The 15,570-nt window shown below is 44.1% G+C and overlaps 1 protein-coding gene across 4 annotated transcripts in view; it reads left to right on the forward strand.

Annotated features, from left to right (window-relative positions):
- Positions 1-1,478: 1,478 nt before the first annotated feature.
- LOC147221428 (spermatid perinuclear RNA-binding protein-like) overlaps positions 1,479-15,570 on the forward strand; it is a 32,985-nt gene continuing 18,893 nt past the window's right edge. For 3 of the 4 annotated variants that reach the window (XM_086169590.1, XM_086169593.1, XM_086169592.1), the window contains exon 1: positions 1,479-1,711. The gene's annotated coding sequence lies outside the window, so the exon portion shown is untranslated. Of the gene's footprint in view, positions 1,712-14,504; positions 14,667-15,570 lie in introns of all 4 variants that reach the window. The other variant, XM_086169591.1, reaches the window with a different exon arrangement.

Raw genomic sequence — 15,570 nt, forward strand, 5'->3', positions numbered from 1 at the left:
TAGGACCCGCTTGTGGCCTCATCTTCTGAACAAAATGTGATTTCCAATGAGTTCAGAAAATAACTTTTGACAAGAGCTTACCAAACCGTTTCAAATTGTACAAAGCATTGTTTTACGCTGGCCTTACACCTTACGGTTTTTACAGTAGCAGACTTAAAAACGAAAGTTGGAAGGAAATCTTAAGATCATCTTCCCCATCATCAAGTGTAGGGTGGTAATCTTACTGTCTTAGATCAGTCTTTTCCTAGTCTTGGAGCTTACCACAATAACAAAAGTGTTTGATATTATTGCAAGTTTTTTTGTCTTAACAGTGACGTAACATAATCCAAAACCAATAGTTGAGCTCTAACAAAACCAAAGAAAAGAAAACCTGATAGAAATACAATCACCAGTGCGGTACTGGCTGCAGAGATGGTATTTCTTTGTGGTACAGATAAACGGGAACAGCCAAAAAAGTCCTGATCGGTATGGACCGTCCTGAAAGTGGAGCGAATGGTGCAGCTTTAGGCAGAACAGCCCGACACGTACAATGTCAGCTCTCCAACATGGAGAAGGAGTGGAGAAGGAATAGCGATGGACCGAAATAGCAGAGGCTCTTCAAATACCCAGTGAAAACATCGCATGCCGGGGAAAATACGGAGACCATGAAGATGTAGTATACCACAAGGCTTTTGCAAATCTTTTCAAAGTCTTTAGATGTGAGATCCACACATCAAACCTCTAAATACTAATATTTTCATGAGACCTGGTGTGAGATGATAGTTTCACACAAGTCCTTACATGTGTGGATTCTGTGAAAACAAAAGTTATCTTCACATAAGTTACACATGAAAAGTAATGGAAGGCGTCTTATAAACTAAAAACATAGATAAGAGCGGTGGGCAAACTTTTTGGCTCAGGGGCCGCATTGACTTTTAAAATTTGATAGACGGGCCGGGTCACCACAAGATATGATACAAATAAATAACAAAAAAAAAAAATGCATTTGTTAACACTACATATCGGACAAGAAAATAAAACAAGTTCGCTTTTGAAGGTTCTGACATTTGCTTGCATTTCACGCACAAACCTGTTTTTCCCTTGTAGCTCCACGTCAAGCTCATTCATGTGTCACTATAGCCATACTAAAGGCTAAATCACAAAGCCAACCTATGTCATCCAGTAGCTCCAAAAATGAAATAATCTCCCATTTGAGCTCCCACATTCATTGGTCCAATCATTCACATTAAGTATGAATTCCGTATCAATCTTTGACAGGCTGGATTAAAAAGACCAAGGGGCCGCATGTGGCCCGCGGACCGTAGTTTGCCATCTGATATTAAAAACCCCGCTTTTAACCAGATTTCATCCTCAGAGTGCGCCATCTTCTTCTCCACAGGATCTTTGTTTTGCAGTAGCGGTTAGGAGTGCGCAGGCGCAGCCGCAATCCCCCCCCGCCCCCCCATTCCTTCTCGCGCGCGCCTCCTCCGCCCCCCCGCTCCCGCGCGCGGCGGTGACAGCAACCGGAACGGTTTCCCCGTCGTTTATTGTTGTCGCCACCGCTTTTCCGCTCCTCGGTGTCCGGATACAAACTGACGGCGGACTTTTCTCCTTTCTTACCGGAGGCGTCCAGAGGGAAACAAAACTAACGGCTCACGCTACTGAAACAAACCGGCGCGCTGACCGCGAGCTCCGGCTCCCGTCCGGTCCTCCTCCGGGACCACCGCGGAAGGTAAGCGTCCGCTCCCGGTGGTCGGTTCCCGGCGCGGAGGAGGAGCTGCCGTCCCGTAAACTTCACTCCGGCCGGTTCGAGGTGTTAACGGCGGGAGGTCCGGTCCGGTCCGGTCCGTCCCTTTCCCCCCCAGCGTACCATCCTGAACAACGCTGCGCGCGCGTTTTCACTTTATGCCCGCTAATTTCTTAATAACTATTTTTATTAATTTTTTATTCTTCTTTTCTAGAAACGTTTTTTTTTTACCTCCCGTGAAAAAAAAACAAAAAAATAAATACACCATGGGACTTTACCAACGGGCCGAGGTGCACCTGCTGAGCCGACAGCGTCACGTGGTCACACCTCCGGATACTGCGGAGAAATGTACAATCCCGGGGCCACTTCCGGTCAGCGAGCGGAAATGACTTCCATCGTTAATTCAAATAGAAAACACTGATCAATTCACATCAGTGATGACTTGTCATTGATTTGCTTGGATGCCAGTCATTAGACTAATAATTACTTTCTAATTGTGGTTAGTGAGGTTTCCTTTTATATTCGCGGCGTGTTAATCTTAAAGTTAACTTCAACACTAATTTTCAAATTCTGCTAAACTGCAAAATCAGCTGAAATTAATAGAGGAATTGTCGACAAAATATCGTAGTGTACGGCGGGGACTGTCCAGCGGAACCCCAGAATCCTTTGCGAATGATGATGATGACTGTTGGAAGCTTATTTTGATTTTATGTTAAGGAACTCCATGGTTGATTGTAAAATGTGTTTTCTATGTGTGACACTAAACCTGCGCCGTTAGTTACCATAACGGGGGGAGTGCACTCTTAGACTTACTGTTAGCGCCGAGAGAGACACCCCCTTAGTTTCCAATGTTCGTGGTCCATTAACTAAGGCATCTTCTAAAGAGCAATACGTCCTTTGCTAAACCCCAGCTCCCCACAGTTTGCAAGAAAATCCTTTCAAACCTGGAAAATCTCAAAACATAGCGGTCTGAAAAAGCAAGAACTCAAAAGGACCCCAAAAATAGAAGTCATCTTATAAATCATCTTAGATTGGCGTTCTTCCAAAACCTGAATGGAATTATGGGAGTATTCCCCTCAAAAGTTTCATCAATTTGACCAAAAATTGAGAGAGAAAATGAAATAACCAGATTCAGTCAAATGATTAAAAATGGCTTTCAGGAGTTTTAGCTTCAAAGTAGCTTTCGTTGTAGCCATTTTGGCTCAATCTGTTCATTTGTGTGCGTAGCACATTTCTGTGCTTCAGCAGCAGTTTTGGGGGGGCCGGGCTCCAGGATAGGAGTTGGGGCTGGGGTCAGGGATGGGGGGGGTTCATTAGCACTTCCTTTAGAGAATAAAGTCCATTCAAAGGTTTTGAGGAGGTAAATTGGCTGCTTTTACAGGCTGCTTTTCTCGCCTGCAGCATTTTAGAACACTGTCTCTCTCATAAACACACACACACATTGTGCTCAATGAAAACTTAATGAAACCTTTGAAACATCAAATAAACCAGAGGACAAATAATTTAAATCATCAAAATTAACCATAGGAACGCCGATTCTGTACGTTTCTTAATTAACGTCAATAACTCGGTAATGGATGGTGAAAAATAGGTGGCAGGAAGTAGCCTGATGACAATGATGTCCACCCCCCATGACATCTCAACACACAAAATGACAAAAAAAAGAACAAATAATTTAACAGTGAAATCAATGCAAGTCTTTATCTGACCGGAGCAGAGGTGGCCTACAGTGGCCTGCGGGCAAACTCGTGCATGAAGCTATGCTTGTAAGAGAAAAAAAACACCTATGATAATATTTCTTTAAGAAGAAAGACAGGAGTGTAAATCATGAAGACACTACTGAAATGCTTTCCAGCAGTATCTGTGTCAGGAGGTATGACAGGAAAGGAGTGGCAGGAATATCAATACGATATTTGATTAGATAACATGGCAGTCTATCGGCGTATTGATATTATGGCGCAACCCTGTGTAACATTAGGACAGAAGTATGATAAGGCGGTAAAACAAGATGATTCCCCGCCAAGTTGATAACAGCCTCCCTGTTATCTGATGTTGGAATGATACCGACTATTATCTTTAGTCAGATCCAAAGTTTCCCGCTGACAGTGAGAAGTAAACCTGGATGAAATGAGTGAGAGACAATGGGGGAGGGGGCAGGTAAACATCAACCCAGTGTGTGTGTGAGTTTTATATTCCCCTCATTTAGGTGATAAACAAGCTGCTGTGTGAGCTGGCGGCTCAGGTTTCATCCCGGTCGGAGCGGGAATGGAAATGGAGCTGGTAACTGGAGACTAATGTACCGCAGCGCCACTGGGGACGTGGCGCCGCATCCGTAAGCGGGGATCAAGTGTGTGTGACATTTTGTTTTCAATTAAGACCCCCCACCACCACCACCACCACCACCACCACCAGTTTGAAGAATTCTCAAATATGTCCTTAACAAGAAGTCCTCTGATGCAATGACACTAGGATTACATTTTGAAGAGAAGGGACATATTTGATCCAAGGTTGTTTAGCTGATGTTTGATTGAATGCCGATTGACATTGATATCAGCTGACGTCAACAGTGTCGTCATCAAACCAAAACGCGACATCTTTCAGACCTTCAAAGGCCTTCAGAGGCAGCCCTCGCACTCTTGATGTTTTTTCAACGTCAGCCCGATTTCCATTTTTCAGCTGCTTGATCTTTTTCCTGTGAATGCCTGACATGAGAGATGCCTTCGTGATGTAACAATTAACGTCCATCATAGATTGTGGTGTCATAGCTGGTTGTTGCATGTCATTGGGCGTTGTGTGTGTCATTGCTGCTTGTGTGTTGTTGCAGGTAGATGTCTGTCACTGCAGGCTGTATGCTGTGCTGGTTTGCTGTGTGTTGTAGCTGGTTGCTGTTTGTCATGGGAGAATGTTGTGCAAAGCTGGTTGTTATCATATGTCGTCGATGGTGCCTGTGTATTGTGGATGGTTGCTGCTACGTTTGTCGCTGGTTGTTGTGTGTTGTGGTTGGTTGTGTGTTGTTTCAGGTAGCTGTGTGCCATTGCCTGTAGATGTGTGTTGTTGTTGGTGGTTGTTTCTGGTTGCTGTTGTAAGCTAAATCTCTGTCAGCTCTGTCCTGCACATCTTATGTCCCTTGTGTTCGTCGGACATTTCTACAAAACTCCCATAATTCCACCCTGTGTTTCCTGAGAACCAACAGAACCCCCAGCAGGTTTTATTTATTTATCCTTTTGTTCTTTTATTTCATTATCAAGCTCCTGATTATTCATGGTGATTCAAATGTCGCACCATGTTTATGGATTAGAGGCATGACAAATGGATCCTAATCTGGTTCCAGAGGGGGGCACCAACCCTTCCGTGATGTCTGAAATGTGCTTTCATTCTGGAACGATGCCTTTTCTGAGAGTCCTCTGAGTCCTGATATTACCCCTACAGGCCATAAAGACAGAACCTACACCATCTAGCAATGACTCTAGAAGATTACTTTATCGTACCTGAGTGGCACGCTGGACATGTTCTCCATGGTTCTCGATGATCTCTGTGTTCTATGTGTCACAGAGGGTTATCTCTGACTTCCTTTTCAACCTCAGCTGATTTTGAACAAATAATCTGTGTTGACAGGACCGTTGGTTCATGATGGGACGGTGTGCCTAAGGGGGTTAGAGCAGTTCTATGATCTTTGGTTCCTTTCCTGGCTCCTCCTAACCTGTCAAAGTGTTGTTGAGTAAGACACTGAACCTCTAAATGCTTCCCTGGCGCTCTTCAGTAGCTGTCTTCTGCTCATGGTTCATCCATGATGGGTTAAATGCAGTGACCAAATTTGGCTCTTCTGCTTTATGTATAACTGCATGTGGAAATAATGTAATGTCTGGTGGGAAACAAACTGGTTAATATCTGTGATATGACCTCCCAGATGAGCTGGATTGAAGTTGAATGATTTGTCAAAATAGCTGTTTGTTGACCTGGTTGGTTCTTGCCTGATCAGTTTGTTGGTTCTGGTCCTGTTAAGACTGATTGCTGCTTGGAGAGGAGATGCAGCTGTAGGCATTACAGTTGATTTTTTTTTTTTTTTTTTTCTTTTTGGGGGAAAGCGCTCCAAGGAAAACATGCAGATCCACGTCCATCAGAGGGGACAAATTCCATGACCAAGACCCTGTAAGGACTGCATTTACCCGCTGGTGCTGAGCAGCGATATGTTGGACAACCATGTCTACCAAAGCCACTGTTGTCTGCTGCAGCTAACCTGGCTAACATGTCTCTCTTCATTGGTTAGTAGTGCAGCCAGCGCCTCCTACAGCCATATTGCATCGCAACGCAGGCTTCTGAGACCAACCTTGCATCTTCTCCAATGCACATCCAATCGCTTCAAGAATTAATTATTTACAAGTTCACAGCCCCAGACCTGAGCAACACTGTGGTGCTCATGTCAATAGGCATGTTGTCTTTTTCTTCTGAGAGCATTGCCAGAACAGGCATGAAGGAAAGAGAACCAGAGGTCCTGTCAAGTCGCCGTTCCTTGGTCATCGAGGGACCTCGACTGTCAGCATCTCACCGCCGTAACCCTAGGGCATCACATCCCTAACCCCACGAATAACAAACCGGCCTGGCGAGGCAGCAAAGCCACTTAAGCAGGTTGTTTCTTGCATTGTGATGGAGGAGAATCTCCCCAACACATTCCTGCAGCCATCAGCTCCCCTCCTTCTCCTCCTCCTTCTTCACCCCGAACTGAACCAGTCAGTTGCTCCTCTCTGTCCAGCTCAGATAAGCTCCACATCGCCCGGGACTCTTTTGCTTCTTTAATCAGAGACAAGCATGGGGGCGGCGAGGCACAGGAGGTAGAGCAATTGGCTTTGGAACTGAACATTCCTGGTTCGATTCCTCGCTCCTCCTAGTGTGTCGAAGTGTTTTTGGGCAAGACACTGAACCCCTAACTGCTCCCCTGGTGCAGGTGAATGGCAGCATACTGCTCATGAGTCATCCATGATAGGTTAATTACAGAGAACACATTTTTCCGAGAGAAATTAATACAGGATAAATTATTATAGAATCTGAGACACATCTGAAGCTTGAAAGACATAAATCCGGGAGGAACAAAAGTCGTAGATTTCCTCACCGTCATCCCCCCAAAACCATACATGGAAGTCCATCAACAAGATGAGAACCACCAGGACATCACTCTGGTGTCCAATGGTCCTTAATGGACTTTCAGCACCAGCCAGTGACTGATGCCACCAGTCACTGGTTGTTGGTTGCCATGGCAATGCAAATATCAACTCTTGATAAACAGCTGGGGGGGTTCCCATCGAAGGAAGTAATGATCCAGGGGAAAAGTTTTCATGTGTAACTTGGGCAGGAAAGCCTCGTCAGTTGGCTGATTGAAGCCTGGTTTAAGTCACATGTCAAATGGAATGATGTCGAAGAGTGGTGATCAGATGGCGTTGGAGAGGAGGAACAGTCCGAAGGCTGGAGGTGATTGTAGGAGGGGTCTGTGATCATGTGAAAGGCATCTGTAATGACACTGGGTCGCCATACAGATGGAAACCTGTAGGGCGGAGGAGGCCATAAAAACCTGTCCTAAGGGGGGGGGTGAGTAGTAGATGCATAAACTGTTCAAAAGCACATCCTCTGGTCTCTGCCGATGTTCAAGATTCACCTCAGCACTCCAACACCTCTCCCAGGAGGAGACGAAATCAGCCTCTTTAGTGTATTTGCAGGCAGTAGCTGTTTCTTCCTCCTCCTTCTCCTCCTCCTCCTCCTGGAGGAGCAGGAGCTGCAGCAGCAGGAGGTTCTTTCCTCTCCTCTCCTTAATGCTGCTTAAATAATAAATGAAGAAGCAGCGGTGCCTTTGCTCTCAGCCTGTTTTTTTTTTTTCCTGCTTGCGATGTGCTGACGTCTGCAGCCGCTGCAGGATTCTCCGGGGCCGCAGCGCTGTCTCTACCGCCTCCCCTTGCTGTGGGCCGTCGGGGCCTCCGTGGTGCGTTCAACGCCCAGAGAATCAGCTGGAGCTTTCCAGGTTTGAAAATGGGACGGCGATGTGGTTTGCAAGCGTGGGTGCCATCTGTGTGTCTTGTCCACATTAGAGCTTCTGCCTCGGCTAACATTTTGCACCGTAAGAGACAGCAGTGTTCTTCCACACTGGGCTCCAATGCGTCACTGTCTGTCCTCTGTTGCAGTTTGTTGTACTGTAAAGGTCATCATGGAAGCACCATGATTGGGAAGTTCACTAGCTTTCATTTCTATTGGTCCTGATCAGTTTTCGACTGGAAAATCATGTCACTCCACTCCACAATGAGTTCAGGTTCAACTTTTTTTTTCAATATTCCAGTAATTCATTAAACTTTTTTGGTAAAATCTTGATAATTCTTGGTAAGTTCTAACAAATTTTTGGAAAAATGTGACGTTTAATTAAGTAAAGATATTTTATCTTATCACTGAACAACAGTGATAAGATATAATTACCACACAAAGATCCTTGTGGTTCTGGTTAGGCTGAGCGTTGCCTTATAGTGTTACTTCCTCGGTCTGGTTGTTAATCCTCTTTTGAGGTTTGTCTTGATCATCTCACCTTGCCGGGCGCGTGCACGCACGCACGCGCACGCACGCACACACACACACACACACACACACACACACACACACACACACACGCACACACCATCGAGTCTTCTCAAAGTGGCACTTGTCGAGCTGCAGACTTGTTGGCAGATCCCTCAGGGTCAGACATTGACGCTGCAGCAGCCTGAAATGTTGCGGTTCCATCACAACAACAAGCTAATTATTATAAAATATTTGTGAGGGATATTTTATTGTCCTAAATATTGTTTCGGGAAAATGTCAGTATTTCCTGATCTCACTGGGATTTAAGAAGCTGCTCTGTTTCTGCTCCTTTTAAAACACTGACTGACTTTCAGTACAAAGCGTCTCATCTCCTAACCATGGATCTCCTATGTTTACCCCTTTATATAATTTCACATTGAGCCTCCAGCATCTCCAGAGAGCCCCGCACCCTCAGAGCTTCTCAGAACTTTCAAAGTAGATTTAGAACTCAGTTCGACTGATTCGCCGCCTCAGGTGCTGCAGTGGCGGGTGACCAGGATGGTGTGAGCCTGGCACTAATATAACTCCCGTCCCTGCCTGAGGATGTGGCGGGTAGGGTGCCAGGGGCGGAGATGGCAGGAGATTTGGCCGGGGGCCCATGAAGACTGCCTGGATCCGAGCCCAGGACTTGGGTGCTGCAGCACCGGATATTGTAATTAGCCTGTCAGACGGCGGTGAGGAGTTCACTCTCAGGTCGCAGGCAGCGCCTTATTCCGCTCACGTCCCAAGAGACACAGCGCCGCAAAAAGTAATCCCATCCCGGAGAGGAGGCTTTTATCAGCGCGTTAAAGAGGCCGCCGCTCCGTCTCTATTAACATTTCATCAATGTTTGGCAATCAGTTGTTACTCAGGACGATTGACTTGTTTGATTGGTTCTTTCTCAGAGACAGCTAGCTGAAGGGACAAACCAAATCTGTGGGTTGGGAGCGGGGATTCGTCCACTTCCTCCGGCCTAGGGTTCAGTTGTACATGTTGCAATCGAGCCAGCAGAGCTATGATTTGTTTCTCCACCAGCTCACCTGCAGATAGTATGAAGCATGTTACTCAAAGAAAACAAGACCCAAAAGAAATCATGGTATTGTGGAAGACATGACAACAAATTAGATAAATAAATAAATCACGAGGTTAGCTCATAATTGGCAAAATTGAAAGCAGACAAAAGATGAGCTGAAACCAGTTGAGAAATCCCCTCAATTAAATCAGCAGTGTGTGCGAGACGCTGAATAAATGATGAGAAAAACAGACAGACTGAGATAAAGACTTGAAATTTAAGAAGAAAATACCTGAATGAAAACAAGCTGTGTGCTGGCGATGCTACTCCTCCCAGTCAGCAGGAAACTCGCCGTCCTTCTGCAGTTTACAGCCGCGATCCTTCACAGAAGCTGTTGGTGGCTGCTTTTGACAAGAAACACCTCACTCTCTCTCTCTCTCTCTCTCTCTCACACACACACACACACACACACACACACACACACACAAAGGCTGCATCTCTTCCACTGGAGGACAAATACAGTCCAGTTTCAGCTGATCCTCACAAGAAAAGCTAACCTACTCTAATTCTGAATTATTCACTAAACAGTTTTGGGGTTGGGGGTCACATTAGGATACATAAGGGTCATATGACTGCAGTTGGTCATCACACACCGACATGCTTGTAGTCTTGGCTGAGAAGTGGACCGCTCTGCTCGCCCACGGTGGGGTGGGGTGATATTACAGCTTTGTTAAGGCCTGAACCAAAGCCTTCGCCTGAACAAGGTCATAGGTTGGGAGGGGAGAGACACCTGACCCCAAGACAGAAACATTTCAAAATAACGATTGTGTCGGGCTGACTTTCAGTCCACTTCCACCGCTGAGGGTTTCTGGGGGTTTTAGCTGTTCTTGCAAAATTTGGCAATAAAAACATCTTATGAATTTTCTAGCTAATTCCAGGGTGGTTTGGGTTTGAATTTAAATGTATACATATATAGATATATAAAATGTATACCTCAGATTAATAATTTCTATTCATCTGTGTCGTAGTTAAAACTTGCTAAAAGTTCTAATCAATTCAGTAAAAACAATTAGGACTGTTGTTTGTAAAACAATTAGAAAGGGAAAACGGCAGTGAAAGACTCAAATATTTTATGAATTTCCCTCAAACTTAACAAAATAAATTCCCTGAAACCCTGAGATAATTCTCTAAAGACATTTAGAACGAGAGCTTTCTGAAGTTGTTTATTCTAGAGTTTATTCTTGCTTTTCTTCTCATGAACATTTAGCGAAAAGTTTGTTGAACGCCCTGCTCTCAGCTTTTAGACAAACTCAGAGCCACAATGTCTCGTAAAACTTTTATTACACCGTAGCCCCCCCTGCCTTTTTTTCCCTCTCTTAAGACGGCACATCTGAAAACGGAGCCAGACCTCGTTAGGATGCGATGATCAAACAAGCGCCCTGAAAGAATCCAAGGTTCCATCTCTGCCATCATCGCCCCGCCACTCGGAGACGCCGCTCGCCAATTAGCACTTTCCCGTTCCCCCACCTCCCACCACTGCCGTCTCCATCCGCCCCCTTTTAACCCCCCTCCGCTCCCTCCACCCCCATCCCCATCTAGCAGCAGAATACTGAAATAACAAAAGACCCCATCTCTGTCGAAGGGAACGTGGGTTCGTTAGGATCCGGAGATGTTTGGGTTCGACTTCACTGCTTTCTGTCACAGCAGCGGTTTTTAAGGATTCCTCTCCTCAGTTGAAATTTAATCTGCGAAAAAAAAAAACCCTCCCGGCTGTTATTTCATCCCGACGCCCCGTCAGGGTTATTTTTGTTCTGTGGAATCTGAATCTGCTCGACGTCTGATCCTCCGCTATTTTTATCCCCAAATTATGTGGAGATGAAAGGTTTAAAACCATTTAAAAAAAAACTTTAAAAATGACAATTACTGAAAAAAATTCCGAAAAATAATTCGACAAGAGGTGAATAGAGAAAACAATCACAAGTTAAGGAAAGAAATGCAAGAAGTACTTGAAATAAGCCCCGTAAAAATTACGATGTTGATAACATCCAGTTTTTGAAATTCCCGTTGGTCACATGACCTCCCAAGACAGGAAGTGTCTCACAGCTGGAACTCCAATCGCGTCTGCGGTTTTCGACTATTCTGCCGGTAAAATCGGGGGAATGAAAAACAAAGCAATGGGTGGAAACGAGAAGGAGATGGTCCAGGAGCAGGCAGTAAAAGCTGGAGCCTGCTGGGAAAACAGAGGAGCTTCTGAGGGGATATACAGGCCCATGGTCCTTCCCTGAGGTGTGGGGGTGTGCATGTTGATGTGTGTGTGCAGGCAATGAAGAGCATCCAGGTGTGGAAGGTTCAGTTCCCATTTCTGAAACACCTAATTAAAACAGGGCGGGTTAAAAGCAGCAGGCCTTTGGGCCTTTATGCCCTTTAGATCTTGGGGTCTCTCATGTTTCTAAGATGTGTTAGTGTTCTGCACCTGAAAGACCTGAACTCAGGACCTTCTTGAAGGTTGATGGAGCCTTGACAATAAACAAAATGTCAAACTTCTGATGGATTTGTTGTACCTGCACACCAGGCATGCTGAGGAGTTGACATTAGACTAAGTGTAGGCTGTGACGCTGACATCGGCTGATGTTGACGCTACATTGTTTTTAAATGTTGTGAGTGGGGGTGCATGGATCGTCCGTCTGTGATCCAGCCACAATATTATGATTTCTCAAAATATTTCTCCTGGAAGAACATTACGCACTAACTCGTTCTTACATTGTAACAAGAGATTCAAAGCGTCTGCTGGAACAATGTTCCGTCTCCTCAACATTCATCTTTTTTCCTTTAACGTTACGGCTGGTTAAATCTGACCTTCCACACGCTGCTGTGTCTGGTCCCCGGGCTGATGGGCCGCTCAACCCTGGACCTTGGAAACGACAAGTAATCCTGAGGTGATTTCTGGTGTGGCATCATTATCTTAAATGGACTCAAGGCACAGGACATAAGAACGATTAAATAACCTGAAAACATCAAAATTGAAATGAATTAACTAAAAATCATTATAAAATACAATCAAGAAATCAACTGAAATAATGTCCAATGAACAAGAAAAAAAAAACAGAACATTACCAGAAATAGAGAACATGCGAACTCCACATAGAAAGGTCCCCTTGGTTGGATTCTGACAAGGAAGATCTTTCTGTGTGGAGTTTGCATGTTCTCCCCGTGCCTGCGTGGGTTTCCTCCGGGTTCTCCAGTTTCCTTCCACATTCCAAAAACATGCAGCAGGTTAACTGCTGTGGGGAACCCGGGGGGGATTTTCCTCTGGAAAATTAGAAATCAACAGGTCTCAAATTGGCAAATACAGGAACTAATCTGTGGGAACACAGTGGGTGATCAGAAACTGTTCACCTGAAAAATACCTGTATGTGTTAGCACACCGCTCCACATCCTGTGTGTGTGTGATGATGATGATGATGATGATGATGTGACCTCCCTGTATCTGAAAATAATCTGGATTACAGAGTAGAATGCGGCACCAGTTCTGAGAAGGACAGTCTAGTTCCATGAAAGCCTTGCACCTGCCAGTCGGAACCCGACCTCCTCAGTGCCAAGCGTTTGTGTAACAAAATTCTACCCACCCCACACACACAGACAGTTGGAGGATATCAGACGCCGGCCTCGGATTACCTTAGGAGACGTTTGTTTGATCAAATGCCGGAGAAAAGGAGGGCCCTGGCTCCTCGCCCGCCACCACACTCATTTTGCCCACCCGCTAATCAAAGTCTCCTCTGCATGAAAATAGCGGTCATCAGGGAGGAGATGGGGTTCTCTGACGCATTTTCTGGAAAGGCTAGCTTCAGAGCCCTCGGCCCTTGGAGGACCACAAGTCAGTGTCCGTTAGGACAGTGGTTTGACTATTAATCTTGTCAAAACAAAAAAAAGAAGAAAAAAACTAGATTAACGTCCTGACTAATGAATCATAGATGGTTCAAAAAAGGCAGACATCTTCAATAAAATCGGTTAGAAATGAACTTCCTGTAATTAATAAAAAATAAATAATCATAACCTGAGATATTGCCCGAAAATCACATCCAGTCTATTTTTGTTCAATTTATTCTTGTCATTGCAATTGTCACCGTCTATGTTGTCGTTTACTTTTGGTTGTCTATTTTCACCCTTACTGTCTTTTTGTTCATTCTGTTCTTTCTTATCCTTGATGATGTTGCAGTTGTTGGTCGCTCTGTTGTCTGTTTATTTGTGGATGCCTTTTGCTTTTTATACTTATTACTTGTCTGCCTATTTATTTATATTCATGTTTATTGAGAATTAACGCTGTTACGCTGTTGTGACAGAATAATTCCCCTATGGGAATCAATTAAGTTTATCTTATCTTAAAACTTCACTTCCAATTTTCAGAAAAATTGTCCTGTTAAAGTAGTGTTTCAACAGGATTCACCAAAAATCTGATTGAGAGCTCACATGGTGATTGACAAGTGGAGAAAAGGACCGTAGATGGGTTCCCCTGACACTGCCATGCTTAAGAAAACTCGAAGTGCTGTAGAAGTGCATTGTTGCCCACTGATTCCACAACGATGTCAAGTCCATAAGGTGTTCATCCAATCAGATGAAACCAGGAAGTGTTTGCCCTTCTGTCATAGGTTTTTTCATTGTTTCTGCTCAGTTTGACTAACAACCAAAAGGAACATCATCATTTCCCTTTTGTTGTAACATTGGTTTGAAGCTGACTTGCTTGACACCCATGTTGCGAGAATTCATAGGTGTTGTTTTTTTTGCTTTAAGAAACTGATTCTGTCGTCAGCTTTTCTTCTTTAAACAACAAGTTTACGGGCTTGAACAGTAGGTGGTGCAACAATTTGTTACCATGATAACAATTTACGCTCCAGACGGCACGGTCATCCCCAAAAATTCTGACCTGGTATCAGATTCCTAAACAAACCCTAAGCATTCCCTCCGCTTCAGGTTTTTAATTCTCTGATTATTCTGAAAAAGAGAGACGAGGCCCCGATTTGAACGGCTGGGTCTTCATTGTCAGAACCGTAGTCGCTACTTTGTCTGGAATTAACTCCATTAGCTTCGTTTCCCTGCAGCCTCCCCTCCTCTTCACAGCGAGGAGGCTGGCCAGGCCCTGAGCAGCCTGACCGTGGCGGAATTAGCATAATTAGCTGCAGTGTTTTCTCTTCTTTGCAGTAAAACCGAGTCGGGGGGATAAAAAGTTTGATAAGGCTTGTTTGAGTTTAATGAATCCGGGGAACAGACGCAGAGCAGAGCAGCAGAGGTTCTCCTCCCAGAGGCCCCCGGGAACTGTGCCACGTTCCAGCCAACCTCAGAACACCAACAACAAACTCTCTGGTAATTAGTCACCAGTTACCGAAACAATTAGTCAAAGAAATAACCGGAACATGAATTTAATTTAGTTGGAAATAAACAGAACCATAAATTACTTGAATTAAAAAAATAAAAAAAAACACGAAACTTTAATTCAAATTAATAACTGGACGCCTTATTCAGTTTATAATTATTTTGAGCTTAAAATTAATTAACAGAATATTTTAAAAATGACTTCATCTTTGACTAAAATATTTTGAAAAATTAATCAAAAAGGGATTTGATAATTGTAATTACCATAAATGCCAGACTGTTGAGCGCACCGCTATATAGGCCACATCTACTAATTTTCAAAAGCAAAAACAAATACTCAGAAGGACTTACTGTAAATAAGCCGCACTTGTCTACAAGCCAGAGGTCTTCTCATTGAAACATGAGATATTAACGCAGCAAGATGTTACAGGAAAGATTTTTTTTAAAACTTATAATTAAATAAATGACGGTAACATCTACAACTACCAGTACCTCATGCAAATGCTTTTTTTTCAGAACAAATAACGAACTTACATGCAGCAGCTCTATTTCAATCTTGGACAGCTAGACTGATCCCTTTCAACATGAAAGCAGCATCACATGCCTTTCTGCGTGTCTTTTTCATGATGGGCGTGTATCCCAAAAAGTGCAAAACAGCTGATCTAAAAAAGTATCGTAAATGAGTGTGGGTTTTGCCGAAACAGTTTCATTTGTCCACTGTGTGTTGTTGGAAGGAAGCTACCGTAATTACCATATAAAAATCCATAAAATTAGCTGCGTCGCTGTAAAAGCAGCAGCTCTGAAAAGCGTGTAAAAAAAGAAGCAGCTTACATGCCAGAATTTACGGTAATCAACCCAAAGAATTGTTTTCAAAAAATTTTCAATTTTTTTTTAT

The sequence above is a fragment of the Fistularia commersonii genome, chromosome 22 (genome assembly GCF_037954325.1).
Source record: "Fistularia commersonii isolate RoL2024-O1a breed Wild chromosome 22, RoL_Fcom_v1.0, whole genome shotgun sequence".
Lineage (NCBI taxonomy): Eukaryota > Metazoa > Chordata > Actinopteri > Syngnathiformes > Fistulariidae > Fistularia > Fistularia commersonii.